The sequence below is a fragment of the Benincasa hispida genome, chromosome 12 (assembly GCF_027475165.1).
Source record: "Benincasa hispida cultivar pf3 chromosome 12, pf3_genome.v1.1, whole genome shotgun sequence".
Classification (NCBI taxonomy): domain Eukaryota; kingdom Viridiplantae; phylum Streptophyta; class Magnoliopsida; order Cucurbitales; family Cucurbitaceae; genus Benincasa; species Benincasa hispida.
The window spans coordinates 5,532,211-5,548,920 of NC_143489.1; positions in this window are offsets into that span (position 1 = coordinate 5,532,211).

Consider the following 16,710-nt stretch of genomic DNA (forward strand, 5'->3'; position numbering starts at 1 on the left):
GGCTATGTGATGCTAAGCAAGTCATGGTTTGAGGCGTTGGAATGGACGCTAAGCTGGTTGTTGAACGATAGTCAAGAAATTGTCATGCGTTGATAGGGGTATGCGATGATCAAGCCTTGCGAGGTTAAGGAACTAAGAGATGTGATGGCAAGGCAAAGCCTTGGGCATGAGCATGATGAGGCGATGGCTTGGGTGCTAGCTAGGTGTTATGTAATAGCCAAAGGCTTGACATGAGATGATGAGGGGGAGGCGATGGCTTGGGGAAAGCAACGTGTGCATGTGTGTGGGTGCGTGTGTGTGTGCATGTGTGGGCGTGCAACGTCACTTATACACATAAGAACCGACATCTTATCATAAGTATTCCTCAGTACAATTAGTTTATGGCCAGGAGCTAAATATTTTTCATTTGTGAATTTTTTGTTGTGCAGGATATGTTCTAATTGCCTCACCACAACGTACTAAAATGGGACCTCAAAGGAGGTTAGGAATATGTGTCGGATTTGATTCCCCATGTATATATCTTGAACCCTTGACGGATGATGTATTTACTGAACGATTTTCTAATTGTCATTTTAATAAGACAAATTTTTCAATATTAAACGGAGGAATTAAGAAGTTGAAAAATGAAATTGACTGAAACACATCATTATTATATCATTTAGATCCTCATACATATCAATGGAAATTGGAAGTTTGAAAGATAATTCATTTAGAAAACATAGCAAATCAATTGTCGGATGCATTTACAAAATACTAAAAAAGTGACCATGGCATATACTCTAGCTGTAAATGCTCCATCTAGAATTGAAATCCCAACTCAGCAAGTTTTTACAACTAATGGGTCGACTATACGCTAGAAGCATGATAGACCAATAGGTTCAAAGGATAAAAATCCTCGAAAAAGAAAGGTTACCAATAGTTGAAATGACTCAATTGAAAATGGGAACATTCAAAAAGCAGCCTTGGACATGACTAATGATTAAAATATTGAAGAGACTCGAGTATATGAAGATAACAATGAGATATCGATAAATTATGTCATGACAGGAAAGAGACGGAATAGAACTGATGTTGTTATAGACAACATTTTTGCCTATAATGTTGTCCATGATATCATTCATGAAAATGAGGATTTTGAACCTAGGTCTATTGAAGAATGTCGTCATAGAAAGGATTGGCTCAAGTGAAAAGAAGTCATCCAAGTATAATTAAATTCACTTTCAAAATGTGAAGTTTTTGGACCTGAAATTCATACACCTAAGGGTGTAAAACCTGTGGGATACAAATGGGTATTTGTACGTAAAGGAAATAAAAATAATGAGATCACAAGATATAAAGCACGACTTGTTGCACAAGGATTTTCTCAAGACCAGACATTGATTATGAGGAAGCATATTCTCTTGTGGTGGATGCTATTACATTAAGATATTTAATTAACTTGACTGTATATGAAAAGTTTGATATGCATCTTATGAATGTTGTCACGACATCTATATGGAGTTTTGGAAAATGAAATCTACGTGAAAATCCCTGAAGGATTTAAGATACTTGAACCATATAATTCAAATTTTAGAGAATAATATTCGATCAAATTATCAAGATCATTATATGGATTGAAACAATCAGGACGAATGTGATACAATCGTCTAAGTGAATATTTATTGAAAGAAGATTATCAAAATAATCCAATTTGTCCATGTGTCTTTATTAAGAAATCAAAGTTAAGGTTTTCTATTATAGTTGTATATATTGATGATTTAAATATAATTGGTACTCCCGAAGAGCTTTCAAAAGCAATAAAATATCTCAACAAAGAATTTGGGATGAAAGATCTTGGCAAAACAAAATTATGCCTTGGCTTGAAAATCAAGCATTTAGCCGATGCAATTTTCATTCATCAATTGATATGTACAGAAAATATTTTTAAATGTTTTACATGAGCAAAACAAACCCATTGGACATAATGATTGTTCGATCACTAGATGTGAAATAAAGATATTTTTCGACCTCAAGAAGATAATGAAGAACTACTTGGTCCTAAAGTATCATATCTTAGTGCAATATGTGCATTAATGTATCTTGCTAATTACACAAGACCAGATATAGCATTCTCAGTAAATTTATTAGCAAGATATAGTTTTTCTCCAACAAAAAGACATTGAAATGAAGTTAAGCATGTACTCCATTATTTTTTAGGAATGATTGATATGAGTTTGTTTTATTCAAACAAATCAAACTTTGATCTAGTTGGTTATGCAAATGTTGAATATTTATCTGATCCACACAAAGCAATATCTCAAATAGGTTATCTATTTATATGTGGAGGAACTGCTATATCTTGACGATTTGTAAAGCAAACCATTACAATTACTTCCTCAAATCACACAGAAATTCTTGCAATTCATGAAGTTAGTAGAGAATATGTATGGTTGAGGTGAACGACTCATCATATTTGTAAAACATGTGGCTTGTTTTCCGGTAAAAATATACCAAAAATATTATTTTGAAGACAATATCGTATGTATAGCCCAAATCAAAGGAGGGTATATAAAAGAAAATAGAACAAAGCATATCTTACCAGAACTCTTCTACACACATGATCTTGAAGAAAATGATGACATCGATGTTTAACAAATTTCTTCAAAAGACAACTTGATAGACTTATTTACAAAGGCAATGAAGGAAATCGATTTTCCAATGGAAGCATGTGAACGTTACGATTTTAACTTCAATTCGAAATAAATATAAAGATATAGAGAAGAACATGAAATAGTATTTCACAGGATCAACATTCACATAATTAGCAAGCTTTAAAGAGGAGATGGAAGAGAAGAAGATAGTACTCACCCTTGTAGAAAATCATTCTTCACATACTCCTCTCTGATAGTCACGAACACAACAATGGACACTTCTCCGGACAATACCACCAGGGATTTCTCGCCATTATCAAGGATCTCAAGTCTCGGATGTGTGGCTTCGAATTGATTTTGGTAGGGAAGAATTATTTGTGAGGGAGAAGGAATTTTTGCAAAGAAAGAAAAAAAATTCTAAGTAAAACTTAAGAGAGGGAGAGTCTCTTCCAATTTTTCCAATTTTTGCCAAAAAGAAGAACCCATTTGTTCATGTGTGAGAGCGTGAGTTTTGGGGGGAGTTATCAGAATAACTCCCTCTACTGCACGTGATAACTCCCAATGGGAGTTATCAAATAAATTTAATTTAATTTATAATTAAAATTAAACTAATATATTAAATCTCATTTAATATATATTAATAATTAATTAATAATTAATTAATTAAATAAAATATCATATATTTGAATCATATTCAAATAGAGTTCTCTCACATAACCTATAGTTTAATATGAATCTCATTTATATTGATTTTAACCTATGAATCTTATTCATAGAATAATTATTTGAATCCCATTCAAATATTTTCCTCCCATATAATAAAGCATAATTTTGTAACTTATACAAAATTAACTTTAAATTATAATGTATGGACATTCATTATTTAAGTGTATCTTATACATTTAATTCCCTAATTTAATTTGAACAATTCAAATTGATCAAAAAAACAACCGACTCTCATATTATCCTTTATGAGCTAACAAAAGGACTTAATGGACCTACATATTGAAGCTCAAATGATATGAGATTAATTGATTGAATTCTTTAATCAAATTAATTAACATTCATTAACTGTCGGTCACTCTACTAAAGATCGATAGTTACACTCTTCATACTGTAGATATATTTCTATGTCTATTAGATATAACCAATCAACATCGCGTTGACCCTTCACGAATTGCTCGTAAGTGCAGCTGGGTCAAAATTACCATTTTACCCCTGTAGTTACATCTACCTCATCAAGTACCACTGATCCTTCTAATGAACAACCAGTCATAGTTCTACTATAATTAAACCCTTCTCTGACCTGTGAGAGGGTGAGGGTCTTCATTGTTCAAGATCCAGAATCAGTTTTTAAGGGAACAATTCATCTACTTGCCCTAAAAAAGGGAAAGTTTGAATTCTATCTTGTGTAGTTGAGTTCTCAGCTCTCCACTGAGACAAATCTCTAAAATGGTAGGCTTATTGAGTCGACGAATCTGGCCACTCTCATCCATATGAAGCAAAGGACCACCTTCATAAGCAGGAGTTCGCAACCCACTCAGGATTAAGGTCAAGTCACCTATGGTCATCCTAATGAAATGTAAGTCTCTTCTAGCAACGGTGTTATAAAAAGAAACTAATCATTTCGTGGTCTAGTCTTATAGAAAATCTTTATATAGGATACCCTCGCTCACATGTCTCCACATGAATCATCAGGATTGGATCATTTGTAACACTTTGCAACAATTGTAACAATTACAAAGTGGGTCGTATCTGTAGTGTCACCAGAATAAGGTACCTAGCCTTATCCATCTACTACAAACTGTTTAGATTATTACTTAAACATGATCCATCAGTATGTTTAAACGCACATGCTTAAGTTACAAAAATAACCTAAGATCTTAGTTTATTTAATTGAGTTAGTGCACATAAAATAATAATTATTTTATTAATAACAATTTGTTTATAGATGTTTAAAAACTACGAGAATATAAAAGATTTAGGATACCAATCCCAACAGACATTACCCATACTAACATTAAAAAAGCTGGTGCACAACATTGGAATTTGACGACTCAGAGAACTCAAGTGATATGATGTATTCATGAAGAGGAGTAGAAATACTGCACTATTTTTTCCGGTTTTCTTAACAAGGTTTTTAATGAGGCAGTCATTAAAGTATATAAAATAATGTACTCTTTTCCCTTCCTTAGGATTTTTTCCATTGAGTTTTTTCCTATTAAGATTTTAACGGGGCATTTTTTTATACAATATGGATATCTAAGGGGGAGTATTAAAAATATAATATATATTATAATCGTATTATTTAGTTATAAATCCATAACCTATATAGTTTATCAAATATCATAAACCTCCCAAAGATTCCTAGAGGCATACCGTTAGAAAAGCTTCCTTGACCAATTGGGTTGATCAATAAACTAGCAGTAGTTGCTACAATAAGAGCTGAATATGCAACAACAATCTAAGGACGCATACCCAGACGGAAACTCAGTTCCCACTCTCAACCTATGTAACATGATGCTACACCAAGTCAGAAGTGTAGAACAATTAGCTCATAAGGACCACCATGTATAACCATTCATCAACAGAAACAACTTCTCTCTTCGACGGTCCCCATCTGGTTGATCTATCGACCCGCTCTAAAGAATTCATGGGTCGGTGAGCCTCCAGGACAAGGGGGCGGGCACTACTAACCAAGCTAAGCCTAGTTCTCGTAGGCACTGGTAGCTTGCTTCCAAGCCTTACCAACTATAATAAATAGTTGTGGCCACGACTACACCCTCCATTGAATTTTATATTATAACATGCACCATCCCATATCCTATAAATACTAATGTATGGTATCTTTGTAAGGCACACCATAATTGAGTTCAATTGTTCTCTCTACTTTCTTCTTTTTACCTTTGTCTCTAATTTGCCTTGTTTGTCCTTGTTTTGTTCTTGCACTAGTCTTAATTTACAATACAAGTTATTATTTAAAAGAATATTTCGATGTAACTAGCTAAAATATATAATAATTTCTAAAAAAAAAATAATTATGTTTATTGTATTCATACACTAAGGTACAAAAATGTGTTTGTAATTTTGTTTTTATGAAAAAAGATTAGATTATTTTTATAAATATTTATCGATGACTTATGAACTCAATCATCATATAATAGTTAAAAAAGAATACAATAGTTTCACTACAATAATTTTGACTTTAGATGTCAGTTCTGAACTGCTATCATATACATAGGATTTGCAAATCGCCATTGTATCCAGTGTCATCGTAGAATACGATGGCAGATTATCTTTGACGGCAGTTTTGAACTACCATTAAACATTTTTGTCATCGTATATATACAATGGCGGTTGTTTAGGATGACGATTGTGAACTATCATTTTATCATAGACATTTGATAGCGGTTAAGAACTGACATCACACCCATGCCATCATACATAATACAATGACAGTTAGCTATGATGTCAGTTTGTAACTGACATAATAAGGGTCATGGATGGCAATTGGGAACTGACATTGATTCTAATCAAAGTTGTTTTGTTTAGATAACGTTTAATAGCTGTTATTATTGTATACTACGATGTCAGTTTACTGTTATAACTTGCAACAAATTATTAGCAAGATACGGAACCCAAATCCTGCATAAACAATTTTTATAAAACTAATAATTCTCATCATCTGTTTCGGTTAATTTGTCCATACAAATATTTAGCAAAAAAAAAAAAGAGAGATAAACTTTTAGAAGACACAATTTGTCATTTTATTTCAATATTGATGATCATTTATAATTGAATGTCAATATAGAGCTATACAACATATTTCAAACCTCTACAAAATGTATAAGATCTATCAAATTTTCAAAAAACATCTCCAATAGCTTGACAACCAAATAATGTTACACAATATGTTTCAAAATTACACAATGCCTATGATCTACTAAAATTTCAGAAAACTCTTTAACAACTTTACAACTAAACAAAGTTACACAAAATGCCTAAAGAATACCAAAAGTTCATAGCAGAAATCAAATAAATATATATTGTGGCACCATGCAATTTGATCAAGTATAGTTTAATACATGCTCCGCCCACTCAACTAAGACATCATCGAGTTCTTCTTGGGTAAAAAGGTTCTTAGTATAAACTACATCAAAGCAAACAAATAACAAATATTACAATAAATTTATTATTACTAAGTTCACAATGCGTAAGATGTTCGAACAATGACATACAAGGAAATTAATAGACATATATAAATGATGTAAAACCTATATCATGAACTTCATCACATAGTACCCACATTCCATTCAACGTTTTCGACCAGAACACTAAAACATAGAAATAAATAGCAATAACTAAGATTTGTTTTATACCTTTAATAATTGTAATTCCAATATATTATTTCCTTATAGATAATAACTTAGAGAGTTTTAACAGCAATTTTGAGTTCTAAGAGAAAATGAGAAAGACAACATTTAGAAAAAAAAAAAAAAATGGTACCGGATGCAAAGCAAAGGAATTTTGACATCTTTTATGAATTTTTTAAAATAAATACCTTGTGCGATTGGACATGCAAATGAAAATATACACTTGTAATTATGGGTAAGAGTAGATTGTGAGTTTAGATTAGGAAATAAAATGTGGCAATTGAGATATGGAGAGAATAAAAATTAGCTAGAAAGAGGGACATGAGAAATAATTTATTTACCAATATATTTTATTAATTGTATTCAATATTGTTATTTCTTAAGTTAATATTACTTATTAATTTATTCATTTTTAAATAAATATATAATAAGGATCTTTTTAATATAAAAAAAAAATAAAAATATTTACACTATAGAGCAAAAAAATTCCAAAAGTACAAACACTTTTGAAACTTTTTGATATAAAGTGTAAATATTTTTTAGATTTTTCTATTTATAAGAATTCTCCTATATAATAACAAGTTTTCTACATGTAATGCACGTTTTTGTTTCTAGTATTAAAAAATGCATACATTTCAGACCACTCCATCAAGAACCAAATCACTAATGAAGTTCATTGAAGCTAAATATTTGAAAAAATAATATTGAGACCATTATTTGGAGCATCTCAATGCCTGCAATTGTGTTTTAAGTAAGAAATTTTGAAGATGCAACATCTTAAAACTATTTCACATGGTGAAAATGAAACACTTTAACCAAATTTATGAGTGGCCAAATTTCTCATTTTTTGGGGAGTAACATAGCACTAATTCATGAAGTGATTTTTGTCTCATTGAACTTTGTTCAACAAGTTTGAATGTTTTCATTATGTTTATTTTCTTCATGATTTTTAATCTGTTGCTCATTTACACTTTAAATCTTATGCATGGGAGATGTAGTTTAAAGTTAGAACTGAGATGCATAGCTGAAGGAGTTTTTAAGTTATAGTAATTTATAATTCCTTTGAAGGGTTGTTTTTAAATATAGAAAAATAAATCAAAATATTTACAAAATATAGTAAAATTTTAGAACTATCAATGATAGACGCTAATAGACACTAATAAATTTCTATCAGTGTCTATCAAAGATATTGATAGATAATAATAGAAAATTTTGCTATATCTTGTAAATATTTTCTAACAGTTTTACCATTTGAAATAATTCACCTCCTTTGAATGTAGTTAAAATATTTTCTCATTTATACATTTCTAAGTCATTGAAATTAGATAGATATATTGGTTGTTTTAATTAACAAAGATTCAAAACTCAATTTAGAGAATGACACTCCTAATCATTAGAATGTTTAAATTCTATTTTAGTCATTGAATTTTGAATCTTATTCTGTTTTGGTCCCTAAATTTTAGAAAAATGTATGTTTTAGTCCTTAAACTTTTAAAAAGTATTTATTTTAGTTCCTACTAGTAAAATTATGTTAAATCTTCAATAGAAATGCGAGGGGGCTTGTATTTTTGTATGACTATGCTCTAGATGTATTGAGCAAGATGAAGTTGAAGTAAAATGCCAACAACCAGTCTTTTAAATTCTCCCTCGTTGCCACCTTATTTAAAATTGAAACTCTAGATTTTGTAGCACATAGTTAACTTATTTGATAGCTAGCCTAGTCATCAAAAAATATAAATCACCTCGCCATTTTATTAAAGGGTTAACAAAATCTTAATATAGTAGGAACTAAAATAAACAATTTTTAAAAGTTCAAGAACTAAAACGAACAATTTTAAATGTCTAGGGACCAAAATAAGACAATATTTAAAGTTCAAAAACTAAAATAAACATTTTTAAAAGTTTAAGTAGTAGAATAGAACATTGTTCACAATTATGGGACCAAAAATAAAATTTTAACCTAACTGAAATATAGTATTAAAACTTGACCCTACAATTGCAATAAGTATTGTTCTTTACAATCGTGTAGATTTTTTCTTTTAGGAAATCATGTAGAACAATTTAAAGCTTGTGAGTTATTGAAAAAAATAAACTGAAATATTTATTTTCAAATTATAGGGATCAATATTGAAACTAACCTTAAGCGGTAAATTGAAACCTGTAAAATTACAATTTAGCCTAAAATAATTATTAATACTAATTCATTAAACAATAGTAGCAACTCTAGGAAGAAAAAAAAAAAAGAAAATAACAATATTAACATCCAAATAAAAAAAATTAAAATAAAAAAACAAAAGTTTTACTAATGCCTCATGTCGTAATAATTTGATTTTTTATTCTTAAAATTACTATAGTTTTCTTACCATTTTTTAAAAAAGATTTTAATCTTTCCTAACAAAAACACTAGAATATTTAACTAAATTACAAAAACTATTTTCTAAAGCTTAAAACTATTTTTAAAAATTTTTATTTTCTAAAACTTGATTTAATTTTTTTAAAACATTCTTAAAAAGTAGATAACACACAAAACTAATAGATAGACAGTATTTGTTTTAAGCTTAATTTCAAAAAACTAAAAATAATGCGGGATGTTTGATTCATAAACTTCATAAGTTATGTTAAATAACTCAAATTCTATAATAAATATTATTGAAATTTACACATTTATCGAGTAAATTTCTCTCTTTCTCTAATTTGCACATTTATCGAGTAATTCCATCTTACTCTCTTTCTCTGCTCAAAACACTAGTATATTAAGTTCACGTTTACAAATTCATAATGAACATTGGTGTAATTGAAATGAGATTTCATTAATAGATTAATTGTAATGGGTCAAATCACAAATATAATTGAATTATTTTTATCATTACTTAGAAATAAGAATCTATCATATTTATTGTTATCGTTAACGTTTATGATCAAACAGTAAGAGTAAATGTGACAAATTTATAATTCTTATATTGTAACAGTAACAATAACTATAATAATATCAATATAATTTTTAAATGCAATGGGATTGAGTATCCTTCGCTCCACTAGTTAAGGTTGGCAAACGGGCCGGGGAGGGTTCCCCGTCCTCGAGGGGAATTTACCTCTGTCCCTGCCCCCATCCTTGCCTTCAAAAGGCAAGGACGGGGGTGGGGATTTACCATTGGGAAAACGGATCCTCACGGGGACTATTCCCCGTTTCCCCTATTAATCTCCGCGGGAATTCCCCGTTTAAATTGTTATATCTTTTTCTTTTAAATCTCATATATTTCATTTTATTAAAATTTTGAGTCATAAAAAATAAATAAAATTTAATAGACACAAATTCATGAAATAAAATGAACAAATTCTACAAATTCTCAAGCTCACAAATCCATGAGTTTAATTCTACAAATTTTACACATTCACAAACTCACAAATTCACAATTCAAATTCTAGTTCTACAAGTTCACATATTTAATAAAGTTCGAATAGAAGTTTGAAATAAAATAAATTCAAATGTCTTATACAACAGACATAACAACCAATGTCTTATACAACAGACATAACAACCAATGTCTTAAGTTTTGGGTCAAAATAAGTATAAAATAAAAGTGACCAAATAAATATTAGATAAAATAGATATGGGTTGGACTAAATAAATAAGTAAATAATATATATATTTACACACACATTTATTGCATGGAGCATGGAAGGATGCATGGAAAATATGGAAGAAGTGGACATGTGGTGTGTGTGTGGCATGGAGAAAATGGTGTTGGTGGAAGGATGCATGGAGGACACGTGGCAAAGGGAGATGAAATGGAAAATGGAAAATTATGGAATGGAAAAGAAATGGAAAATGGAGTGGAAAATTGAAAATTATGATATTTTAATGAATGGAAAATTATGATGTTTTATGGAATGAAATGAGTATGTTGGTATGGAATGATGATGAAAAGTTGGTGTAAACTGAAAGTTTAATAAAATAGGACTAAATTAATTGTTGGAATTGATAAACAAAGATTGATGTAAGAAATTGATAAAGAAAGATTTGGTGTAGGAATAAAAAAAGATTGATGTAGGAAATATGAACTTGAAATTGATAAAGAAAGATTGATGTAGGAAATATTAACTTACTTGAATTGTTTAGGAGAAGTGAAGAACTTTTGGGAGGAGAAAATGAAAAACTTCTTTATTTTTCAATATAAGGTACACGTTCTCTCTCTTTTCTCTCAAGGGAAAAACTAAACTTGTCTAGCTAAAACTTAACTTGTTGGAAAAAACTACACTTGTGGAAAACATAACTTGTGTCCCTCGATTCATACTAAACTTTCTTTATAGAGTTAGGAAGCTTATAATGCATTACATTGAGTGGACACGTTCTAAGACACATGACACTTAAAATCTAAAAACCAAACATTTGTACAAGACACATGACACCTAAAATCTAAAAACTAAATATTTGTACAATACATTGACACTTAAGTTTAACACGTTTTGTCTTCAATTGGAGTTTGTCGTCTACTTATTTGATTGAGTTAGCATGTGGATGTGATGAATAAAATTTGCAAATTCGTTGTCATCCTCTTCTTCTGGAATGTTTGATGTATTTGCTTCTTGACTAGTAGTGGATAGAAATGAAATTTGTTGAAAAATAATAGAGCTCTTTTTTATTTGATACTTGTGCCATTGCAGCCACCAGTCTTGATTTTTGAGTAAAAAATTGTTGATTCTTTTGTAGGTTTGGTTTCATATTGTGGGGATAAATGGAAAACCATTTTTCCACTACATTTTTTGAAGCAACGATTGTGTTGAATTTGTCCCACTACTTGATTCGATATGATCGAGATAGGCGGGAGATGCCATTTAATTCTGAAATAGAATAATTCCAACAAAAGATCAATGCTAGATGAAAGTAATTTGAAATGCATAGAGTTAAGTCAAAAGAATTTGAGAAAATATTATTTGAAAAGTATATAAAACTTTCAAGAATTGGATATGGTATGATAGCCTCATTATGGCCAAGAATATCACACCAATCATTAAACCATAATGAAAAATTTTGAATACATGTTTTGTCAAACATTATGAGCCAAGAATGATTAAATTTGTTAACCAAAACATATTGTACCAAGCATTTTGATAATCGATGCACGAATAGGTTTGTGGAGAAAATTGATGAGAAAATCTTTTTTCAGTATAAATACTTTGATTCCATTTTGTTGAAGTTAGAACATGAAGAATTCTAACTTTTGAAAAGGCAATTCTATTTGGATCATCCTTATTCTTGTTATGGGTGATTTCAATTAAGTCGGTGTCAACAAGAATTAATTCATAGAATAAACGAGTTTTTTGAAGATGGTTTGGAATATAATGGAAATTTGACGGAAATGATTTTTGAATTGTTTCATTCATAGATTTACCTATGAATTCTGGTTCAAGGGTTGTAATGTATGAGGTATAGGTTTTATTATGGTAAGAAGTAGATGAAGTTGATCGATAATTAAAAGTTTTGTTTGAGGGTATAATTTCTGAATTTTGAGAGTTTGAATTTGTATTGACTTGGATATAGGTGGTTGGAGGGGTAGATGACTCCTCAATTTTGATAGGGGAAGAGTTGATTGTTAAGGAAGAAGGCCTTGAAGGGATGGAAGATCCCAAAATTTGAAATTTATTTGATAACGACAATGCTTGAGGAGTTTTTTCTTTTCGATCCTCCATTACCGATGATGATTCGCCTTTGATAAATTGATACGATTGAGAATACGATACTTTGGTTTGAGGAGGTGTTGATCATTGTTGATGTTCTTGATCATGATCATTCTTTTCTTCTTTCTTGCAAGTGGACTTCATTCATTCTTTTCTTTCTCTCTTTCACTCTCTTCTTTAGTCTTGCCTTGAAGGAATTCTCGAGTGAAGTAATCAGTAAGGGAGTTTGCACTTCCTTTTATAGCTTCAATTTTGAAATCAAAACAATAAAGTATTGCTTGCCATCTGGCAAAAATTTGTCGAGAAACCAGGTTTTTAACATCCTTTTGTAAAACATCTGTAGCTGCTTTGCAATCCACGCGTATTAAAAAAATTTTGTTGATTAAATCGCTTTGGAATTTGTTAGTACATAAAATAATTGATAAAATCTCTTTTTTAATGGTTGAATAATTTTTTTGAGATCCTAGCCAGATACTCGAATGATTCTAACTAGTTGCTCATTACCATTGATGGACTGTTTGAGAATGCATGTAGATTGATGATAGATAAACATGGAAGACTTTTGACTAGATCTTTGATGATTTTAATGATGCATGTGTGTTGGATTTGTTGGGTCTTTCTTTTAATGGAATTAATAGTTTTAAATATTGAGGAATTTTGAATTGAATTTATTAATTTAGTAGATATTGGATTTACAATTTTGAAAGTAATGTTTTGATTTAAGATTTTTGAATTTATTCCTTTCTCATTTACTGAGAATAGATAAATTTGAGATAGGAATAAGGTTCCTAATATTATTTCTTCATTTAAGTCTTTAACTAATATGAAGGTATTTTTTAAACAATATCCTTGATTGCATATATGGGCATTTGAAAGTTTGTAACGAATTTTTAATTGTTGACCATTAGCACCATGTAATTTTTCAGAGATTTTTTCAAAGTATTTGGTAAGTGTTAAGTCTTCTCGTATACAGTTTTGATCGGCTCTTGAGTCAATTAAAACCTTAGAGGTTAAATGGTATTCCTTATTTATGACAAAATCAATATAGAGTACCATTTTTGTATTTAAATTTTATTAATAAAATTGATAAACGATTCATGTGGAATTTTATCGGCTTCGTTATCAATTTCTATGTTTTCAGGATTTTCAGAATTGGAAGGCTGATCAATTATTTGTTGAATTTGAAGTGATAAGAGTTCAAATTTTATTTGAGAATTTTCTTTTTTAATGTTAGAAATTTCTTCCTTTATTGTATTTATTTCTCTTTGAAGATCGGGAATAGTTACTGATTTTGTTTTTGGTTCGAAGCGAAACATTATTTGTAATGTTGGAAACTTTGTTGTTGAGGTTCTTCTATAATAAGATCTTTAAGTTTTCCAAAATATTCTCTTTTAATTTCGGGGTCGTCAATTTGGCGAATTGCTTCAAAAAGAATTTATTGGTCTCTTGAAATAACATTTATAGTTTGCATGCACATGTCTCAATTTGATTATCATTAGAGGATATTGATATTTCAGAATTAGAATTATCAGTATTTTCTTGAATTTCAAAAATTTGTTCATAGGAGGATTCTTTATTGCCATCTGATTAGGAGGAGTCTGAATCTGTTAACAAATCTAATAATTGAATTTTTAAATCTTCATGTATTTCTAAATTATTAATTTTTCCTTTCATAAGACAATTTGGAGTTATGTGTCCCTTTTGTCTACATTTATAACAAGTAATTTCTTTTCTTTTAGTAGTTTTGTAATTTTTAAATCTTCTTTTTGATTTATAAGTTTTGTTTTGATTATTTTGAAAATATCCTTGGGTTCTATAAGGTTTTTTTATAAAATTTCTTTTTAAATTGCTTGGGTTGTTTTCTTGCTGAGGGAGCTTGTAGTTTCTCATAACCGTATTGAACACAAATAGATCCAAGTTCTTGTTTTTGCTTATGAAATTCATTTTTCATTTTTGCTTACAATTTAAGGTCTGTGCATAAAACTAAACCTTCATTGTTGATAAAGTTAATTAATTCTCCGTAGGTTAGATTATCAAAAGGAATTGTACCGTGATAAGTTTATCTTATTGTTTGGCGTACTTTTTTAGTAAATAATTTTGGCAATCTTGAGAGGAATCTTTCTTTCCAAAATTGATTATTGCAATCTGTGCGGGTATAAACTTTACTCAAGAAAACATTTTTATACCATCTGAAATCTTAAAGTTTTCCAATTTCAGAACTTCGTTCTTTGGAGTTGAACAGGTTCTCTATAAAGTTTTTGGTAATAGTGTAAATCAAAGTTGCAACAGTGTCTTGTGTTTGACTTATTCCTGAACCACTGGGTTCAGCTTTAATGGCAGTTAGTTTTTTTGTTTTGTCATTTGAAGATACACAATTATCCCACCATCCTTTCAAATTGTCAGTGAAATCGGAAATTAGTATTTGAGCAATTTGGTGGTTATTTTGTAAGCAGTGGCTGCTAAGGTCATTTCATGCATTAAATTTAGGATTTGATGTTCAGTCATGCCATCTATGTTCTATTCATAGATGTCATTTCCTGAGTCTGAGTTATTACATGTCAGGGAGAGATGATCTGGAATAATAGTTACTAAATTTTGAAATTGTTCTTCCAAGTTATTTTGTAAGTCAACGGGATTATCTTGTATGTCAGAATGATTTTGATTAGAAGTTTCATTATAGTATTAATTTTTGATGTTGATGTATTAAATTCTTTTGTGGAATTTAAATTCATGTTTTGTAATTGAAGGTTAATTTTGTCTAAAATATTATTAGATTCTTTACTTGAAAAATTAATTAATTTTAAATCTTTATCTAATATTTCAAAAGGTTTAAACAATGGTTTCGTTTTATCGATTAGTTGAGGTTGTGATTTTATATGGTGATGTTGAGATTCAAGTTTGGATTCTATTCTTTCTACTTTGTTGGATATTGTATGTAAAATTTTATTAGAATAATTATTCTGAAATTGTATATTTTTAATATCTTTTAATGTCGATACTTTTGTTCCAATTTCAAGTACATCTATCATCTTGAAAGGTGAAGCTATCACTTCTTGATCATTATTATTTTGAAATTCAATTTCTTCTAAGGGAGGACGTGGAGAAGTTACACATCTTTTAGGATTTGTAGTTTCCTAGGTGGGAGAAGAGATATTAGTATTAATAGTTTTATATGAAGGAGATGTAAGGTTTTGATAATAGGTTCTATATTTCATCCAATGGAAGAAATATATATTTAATTTAAGTTTTTCCATTATTTCGTAAAGGATTCAAAAAATCTATTCCTTAAAAGTTTATTTTTGTCCGACCAAAATTCTTTATCTAATTCTGTTTTGTTAATTGTAAAGGGTTTGGAAATAACATTTAACTGGTTAACATTTTGCATATTGAGTTGGGGATAAGGTTGATTCCTTATCTTTTGTATAAAAAGGTTGTGGTATTGTATTATCAAACCGTACTCCTGGAAGATTTATAGAAGTATTTGATTGAGGAGGTTCATACGTAGTGGAAAATCTAGGAGGTTCATATGTAGTAGAAAATCTAGGAGGTTCATATCTTGAAGATTGAAACTGTATTTCTACACTTCCATCCTCATTTTCCATAATACATTTTAATTTTGGATCTTCAATTGAAGGTTTAAAAGTGTTTACGCTTTCTAAATTCCACCTAGGATTATGAGTGATTTGATTCCAAGATAACATTTTTGGAGTAAAAGTATTTGAGTGTTTTATATTGGCTTCCATTAGAAGAGTTTGGTCTTTGGGAGAAGTCTTAAGAGATTTGGGGGATAAATTTGTATGCATTAGTTTATAATGTATCCGAAATATTCCTACAATAGATTCAGTTTGTGGTTCCAAATCCATGTTTTGAATTTTAATATTAAGCATTAAAGATCTAAGTATATTTGGATCACTTAATGAAACTGAAAAGTTTGGATAACAATTGAAATAGACTGGTCCTCGTTTTAAATTTGATTCGACTACAGAAAGTATTGAGTTTGAAAAGTTTCTATGTCTTTTATCACGTAA